The following is an 8318-nucleotide window of genomic DNA, read 5'->3' as shown; positions in this document are numbered from 1 at the left end:
GGTTTGGAGCATGCAAGAAAGGCATTTCACTGTACTTGTGCACGTGACATTAAAACTTGAAACTTGAAACATCCATTTAGGTATCAAAGTACTTTGCTGGAGAGAGTTTTAAATCCTGATTGAAATATGCAATTTGCATAGGTAGAAATTATTATTAAGTCCAAGCAAATATGAAGTTGGGTATAAATGGCCTAACTTATCATGCCTGTTCCTGCTCTCCTTCCCTGGCACTCGAGGGCACCAGGCTGCCCTGCATTACACATTCCTGCCACCATCATGACGCACACCTAAAATCAATCAAATCAAATTTTATTTGTCACATACATTAATGGTTGTATGCAGATGTTAATGCTGACGTGTTCTTGTCCTGTTCAATGTCTGTGCTATTGTTCCGACAAATGCAGTAATAACCAACAAGTAATCTAACTAACAATTCCTAAACTACTGTCTTATACACAGTGTAAGTAGATAAAGAATATGTACATAAGGTATATGAATGAGTGATGGTACAGAGCAGCATAGGCAAGATACAGTAGATGGTAGAGGGTCCCTGTATATACATATGAGATGAGTATGTAAACAAAGTGGCATAGTTAAAGTGGCTAGTGATACATGTATTACTAAGGATGCAGTCGATGATATAGAGTACAGTATATACGTATGCATATGAGATGAATAATGTAGGGTAAGTAACATTATATAAGGTAGCATTGTTTAAAGTGGCTAGTGATATATTTACATCATTTCCCATCAATTCCCACCTGCTTCCCTCGCCACGCGCATCAGTGATTCATTGCATTCACTTCTGCATTAATTGTTGTATGTCGTTATGTTACCTGGAGGGCCTGAGGAGAGGGACCTGTCCTGTTCAAATGTCTGTGCTCATCTCCAGCGTTGGTTCTAAAATAAGACAGATATATAAAACATACCACGAAGTTGTACATTTTCAAAAACGTACTTCTACTAGAAACACTTTACAAGTGTAAAAATATATGAAGTGTTAAAACCTGTTAGTAGTGAATTTAGTAGTTTTAAATGAATTATTAGCTTATAAATCTTTAATAAACAGTTATATTGAACATTGATTGAAGTTGTACATTGTGAGACTGTCATTTAGATTCTTGCCCAATGCTGAACCTATACATGATCAGGTGTAAAGGCATTTAGTGTGATTAACTACAAGAACACTGATCAGAAATTATAATCCTCCATATGAGTTAAGAGAACCCCAATGTTAGCCAACCCCGACTCGTTCTAGATGTTGTAGATGGAGGGTGGGGCATGGGTGTTGGAATCTTGAGGTGTATTGAACTGTAAGGGCATTCCAAGACTAAGATTATAATCCTTCTACTCTATATGAGTAACTCCATGTTGGTAGACTCATTCTACATTAAATGTGGTGTGCTGTACAGTAGCCAAGATGTTGGGTGGGGCATGATGGCTGTTGGAAATGTGCCTATCAGTTCCATTGCAAATGTTAAAGCTTACAGGACAGAGCCATGTGGCCAGAAGCCGCCCAGAAAACAATTTAATTAATCAATAAATCATTTTCTGGAATCGGCGTTGTATGATCGAAAGGTCAGCTGGTATACAATTACCGGATAAACATTGTATAAAGTGGGTGCACTTTTAAAACATTTGCCACATCAGCTATTGTGCCGATAACAATGCTGAGGCTATTCAAATGACAATGATTCCCCTGGCATTGCATTTCAATGTCCCACATATATAAATATGGTCCATGCCAGTAGCGATACTACTGTATATGATAGGGGGGGTATAAACACTCAGTTATCAAAAAAAGTCAGGGTTAAGCCCCAATCATGGACCGCATCAGAAAGGTCATTTAACTGTCGTTTTCCTTTTGACACCACCCCTATATTCATACCTAACAGGGTTGCAAAACTCCAGAATCTTTTCCATGTTCCCTGGTTTTTCAGAAAACCTGAAATCCAACTAGGAATCCTCCAACCAGGATTTCTGGTTATCCTGGGAACTTTGTGAAAGTTTCAGAAAATATGCAACCATCTAATTTAACTTGCATACTCTCACCCACTAGCCTGGTCAAGCAGACTGACCACTGTGCTCACGTTTAGTTTGTCTTAAAGTTAAACAAAATGTGAGCTATCGCAAGATCAGTTTGGTTTCTCAAGGGTACTCACCCACTTCCCTTCTTCTCAATCCACAGATCATCTTCTATGAGGACGAAAACTTCCAGGGTCACCACTTTGAATGCAGTAGCGATTTGCCCTGAGCTGAGCTCCCACTTTAGCCACTGCAACTCCATCCGGGTGGAGAATGGGAACTGGGTGCTGTGCGAGAGGCCTGACTACCTGGGCTCTCAGTACATCCTGACCAGGGGGGAGTACCTTGACTACCAGAGCTGGATGGGCTACAATAACAGCATCAGGTCCTGCCGCATCATCCGCAATCTAAGTCCCACCCAGGAGGCCAAGGGTTTGGCTTCAAGACTGGGGGCCATGCCGGGCAGCGTTGGTTTGGGTTAATGCCAATAGAGAATGTAATTCCACTTTTTTTTAAATGATCTCTCCCTACCTCTCTCAACCCTCCTCTCTCAATCATACACATGCGCACACAGAGGTTGGCACGCACAAACCTGCGTGTTACATGTGTCCTGTGCAGCCGAACGGCAGTCTTATGAGGAGACTGATAAATACACAGAAATAGTAGATAAGATCAAAAAGCTTCACACAACTCAAAACCTAGAAAACACCGTTTCTTTATGTTAGAGCTCTGGAGGATGCTTCTTGGAGAAAGAGTGTCAAGTGTCTTCCCCAAATAAAATTCAAAAATAACTGCCACCGCTCAGTAGCCACATCATGTGGAACCAAACGTTGCATATCTCCACGTAGCATTTTCCCACAATAGCTCTACCCACTATCTCATCAATCATACTGTACAACCAAATGACCTGAATATGCTGTATTGCATTCAATCAAATCCATTAACCAGGTATTGAAAGAAAACATAACATATGATTCCTACTGTAGCCTAGTGTCATGTCCTGACCTTTTTTTATGTCTCTATTTTTGGTTTGGTCAGGGTGTGAGTTGGGGTGGGCATTCTATGTTTTGTATTTCTGTGTTTGGCCTGGTATGGTTCCCAATCAGAGTCAGCTGTCTATCGTTGTCTCTGATTGAGAACCATACTTAGGTAGCCTGTTCCCACCTGTGTTTGTGGGTAGTTGTTTTCTGTTTAGTGTGTCTTCACCTTACAGAACTGTTTTGTTTCGTTCACGCTGTCACGACTTCTGCCGAAGTCGTTGCCTCTCCTTGTTCGGGCGGTGCTCGGCGTTCGACGTCACCGGTCTTCTAGCCATCATTGATCCTTTTTTCATTTTCCATTGGTTTTGTCTTGTCTTCCCACACACCTGTTTTCAATCCCATTCATTACCTGTTGTGTATTTAACCCTCTGTTTCCCCTCATGTCTTTGTCAGAGATTGTTTTATTGTCAGTATAGTGTGATTGTTGTATAGGTGCATACAATTCCTGTCGGGTCCTCGTACCCATGTTTGGTTTGTTTGTACATTTATTGTTATGGAGCATACTCTTAGAACTTTATTAAAAGACTCCATTTGACTCTCAGTTTGACTCTCCTGCGCCTGACTTCCCTGCCACCTATTACACCTATGCATGACACATGCTCTCTTTGTTGTTTTTTGGTTTTTGCAGTGTTCAGTTTATTTATTAAAATTAACATGGACACTTACCACGCTGCGTTTTGGTCTGATCCTTCCCATTACTCACCCGAGGAGGACAACGAGCGTTACACCTAGTGGATTACTGATTACGTATATCCAAACGTGAAATCTAATCTAGATATGCAATGCCTTAAAACAGCTAAAGTTATGAGCATGGGTATATACATAGTCATGACTACATGGAAGTAACTGACGCAAGCAGTAAAATTAAATGTAAAAAACAGATCAAAAACACCTTATGGAACAGCGGAGACTGAAGCAACACAAACATTGGCACAGACACTTGCATACACACACACACACACACACACACACACACACACACACACACACACACACACACACACACACACACACACACACACACACACATGATAACATACATACACACACACACACGATAACATACACACACACACACACGATAACATACACACACACACAATAACATACACACACACACACACACATGATAACATACACGATGACCAGTATCCCTTCTTTCTTTTCTCTCCAAAACTCTTGAACGTGCCGTCCTTGGCCAGCTCTCCCGCTATCTCTCTCAGAATGACCTTCTTGATCCAAATCAGTCAGGTTTCAAGACTAGTCATTCAACTGAGACTGCTCTTCTCTGTATCACGGAGGCGCTCCGCACTGCTAAAGCTAACTCTCTCTCCTCTGCTCTCATCCTTCTAGACCTATCGGCTGCCTTCGATACTGTGAACCATCAGATCCTCCTCTCCACCCTCTCCGAGTTGGGCATCTCCGGCGCGGCTCACGCTTGATTGCGTCCTACCTGACAGGTCGCTCCTACCAGGTGGCGTGGCGAGAATCTGTCTCCTCGCCACGCGCTCTCACCACTGGTGTCCCCCAGGGCTCTGTTCTAGGCCCTCTCCTATTCTCGCTATACACCAAGTCACTTGGCTCTGTCATAACCTCACATGGTCTCTCCTATCATTGCTATGCAGACGACACACAATTAATCTTCTCCTTTCCCCCTTCTGATGACCAGGTGGCGACCGCATCTCTGCATGTCTGGCAGACATATCAGTGTGGATGACGGATCACCACCTCAAGCTGAACCTCGGCAAGACGGAGCTGCTCTTCCTCCCGGGGAAGGACTGCCCGTTCCATGATCTCGCCATCACGGTTGACAACTCCATTGTGTCCTCCTCCCAGAGCGCTAAGAACCTTGGCGTGATCCTGGACAACACCCTGTCGTTCTCAACTAACATCATGGCGGTGGCCCGTTCCTGTAGGTTCATGCTCTACAACATCCGCAGAGTACGACCCTGCCTCACACAGGAAGCGGCGCAGGTCCTAATCCAGGCACTTGTCATCTCCCGTCTGGATTACTGCAACTCGCTGTTGGCTGGGCTCCCTGCCTATGCCATTAAACCCCTACAACTCATCCAGAACGCCGCAGCCCGTCTGGTGTTCAACCTTCCCAAGTTCTCTCACGTCACCCCGCTCCTCCGCTCTCTCCACTGGCTTCCAGTTGAAGCTCGCATCCGCTACAAGACCATGGTGCTTGCCTACGGAGCTGTGAGGGGAACAGCACCGCAGTACCTCCAGGCTCTGATCAGGCCCTACACCCAAACAAGGGCACTGCGTTCATCCACCTCTGGCCTGCTCGCCTCCCTACCACTGAGGAAGTACAGTTCCCGCTCAGCCCAGTCAAAACTGTTCGCTGCTCTGGCCCCCAATGGTGGAACAAACTCCCTCACGACGCCAGGACAGCGGAATCAATCACCACCTTCCGGAGACACCTGAAACCCCACCTCTTCAAGGAATACCTAGGATAGGATAAAGTAATCCTTCTCACCCCCCTCAAATGATTTAGATGCACTATTGTAAAGTGGCTGTTCCACTGGATGTCATAAGGTGAATTCACCAATTTGTAAGTCGCTCTGGATAAGAGCGTCTGCTAAATGACTTAAATGTAAATGATAACATACACACACACGCACACACACACACACACACACACACACACACACATGATAACATACACGATAACATACACACACACACACACACACACACACACACACACGATAACATACACACACACACACACGATAACATACACACACACGATAACATACGCACACACACACACACACACACACACACGATAACATACACACACACACGATAACACACACACACACACGATAACATACACACACGATAACGTACACACACACGATAACATACGAACATACGCACACGCACACACACACACACGATAACATACACACACACACGATAACATACACACAATAACATACACACACACACACACGATAACATACGCGTACACGCACACATAACACACACACACGATAACACACACACACGATAACATACACACACACACGATAACATACACACACACACACACGATAACATACACACACACACACACACGATAACATACACACACGATAACACACACACACACACACACACACACGATAACATGCGCACTATACATACACATGGATTTAGTACTGTAGATATGTGGTAGTGGTGGAATAGGGGCCTGAGTGTGTTGTGAAATCTGTGAATGTGTTGTAATGTTTTAAAATGGTATAAACTGCCTTAATTTTGCCGTACCCCAGGAAGAGTAGCTGCTGCTTTGGCAGCAGCTAATGGGGATCCATAATAAATACAAATACCCTCTCTGTTCCCTCTTTGTATTCTAGACCTCTGGCATGTTCAGGATCTGCCTCTATAAGCGTCCTGACTTTGCCGGTCAGATGATGGAGTTCAGCGAAGCCAAGCCTAACCTCCCCGAGCACTGGCGTCACCGCGATGTGGTGTTCTACGAGCACCCCAACTACCGCGGCCGCCAGCACCTGCTGGAGAGGGCAGAGTACCGCCGCTTCACCGAGTGGAACGCCATGCACCCTAAAGTGGGGTCCATCTGCCACGTTCAGAACTTTTAGAGTTGCCTCACTACATGCCTGTTAATAATACTTATTTCACATTTATTAAAACAATTAAAACATTGTCTTCAAATGATAGATGAACCTCTGTCTTTCTTTTGGTATTCGTTTCGGTAGTCCATTGTTGTCATAGTCACAAAAAACGTTTTCAAGATATGTAAATTTAAAAATAAAGAAATCATTCACTTATGATGCAAAATTCATAATTCTTCTAAATCAAGGGGTATATTTTATTAATTAAAATGACTTTAATGGGTTAGAAAGGAGTCAATTCAATTAACTTCAGTCATGCAAAGATTGGATGCTGCAACTATCATGACTTATTGCAGTCAGACTAACAATACTTACTGCAGACTATAAACTCCCCGCAGATAATCAAAACTTATTACAGACTATCAATACTTACTGCAGACTATAAACTCCCCGCAGATAATCAAAACCTATTACAGACTAACAATACTTACTGCAGACTATAAACTCCCCGCAGATAATCAAAACTTATTACAGACTATCAATACTTACTGCAGACTATAAACTCCCCGCAGATAATCAAAACTTATTACAGACTATCAATACTTACTGCAGACTATAAACTCCTTGCAGATAATCAAAACCTATTACAGACTAACAATACTTACTGCAGACTATAAACTCCCCGCAGATAATCAAAACCTATTACAGACTAACAATACTTACTGCAGACTATAAACTCCCCGCAGATAATCAAAACTTATTACAGACTATCAATACTTACTGCAGACTATAAACTCCTTGCAGATAATCAAAACTTATTACAGACTAACAATACTTACTGCAGACTATAAACTCCTTGCAGATAATCAAAACTTATTACAGACTAACAATACTTACTGCAGACTATAAACTCCCCGCAGATAATCAAAACTTATTACAGACTATCAAGACTTACTGCAGACTATAAACTCCCCGCAGATAATCAAAACCTATTACAGACTAACAATACTTACTGCAGACTATAAACTCCCCGCAGATAATCAAAACTTATTACAGACTATCAATACTTACTGCAGACTATAAACTCCTTGCAGATAATCAAAACCTATTACAGACTAACAATACTTACTGCAGACTATAAACTCCCCGCAGATAATCAAAACTTATTACAGACTATCAAGACTTACTTATAAACTCCCGCAGATAATCAAAACCTATTACAGACTAACAATACTTACTGCAGACTATAAACTCCTTGCAGATAATCAAAACCTATTACAGACTAACAATACTTACTGCAGACTATAAACTCCTTGCAGATAATCAAAACCTATTACAGACTAACAATACTTACTGCAGACTATAAACTCCTTGCAGATAATCAAAACCTATTACAGACTAACAATACTTACTGCAGACTATAAACTCCTTGCAGATAATCAAAACCTATTACAGACTAACAATACTTACTGCAGACTATAAACTCCTTGCAGATAATCAAAACCTATTACAGACTAACAATACTTACTGCAGACTATAAACTCCTTGCAGATAATCAAAACCTATTACAGAAACAATACTTACTGCAGACTATAAACTCCTTGCAGATAATCAAAACCTATTACAGACTAACAATACTTACTGCAGACTATAAACTCCTTGCAGATAA

At 42.3% G+C, this 8318-nt stretch overlaps 1 pseudogene; it reads left to right on the top strand.

Annotated features, from left to right (window-relative positions):
- The first annotated feature begins 1823 nt into the window (after window positions 1-1823).
- On the top strand, window positions 1824-6676 carry LOC135546990 (gamma-crystallin M2-like; annotated as a pseudogene).
- Window positions 6677-8318: the final 1642 nt, after the last annotated feature.

The sequence above is a fragment of the Oncorhynchus masou genome, chromosome 10 (genome assembly GCF_036934945.1).
Source record: "Oncorhynchus masou masou isolate Uvic2021 chromosome 10, UVic_Omas_1.1, whole genome shotgun sequence".
NCBI classification, from domain to species: domain Eukaryota; kingdom Metazoa; phylum Chordata; class Actinopteri; order Salmoniformes; family Salmonidae; genus Oncorhynchus; species Oncorhynchus masou.
Note: the sequence above shows the minus strand (reverse complement) of the source record. Positions and strands in the feature narration are given on the sequence as shown.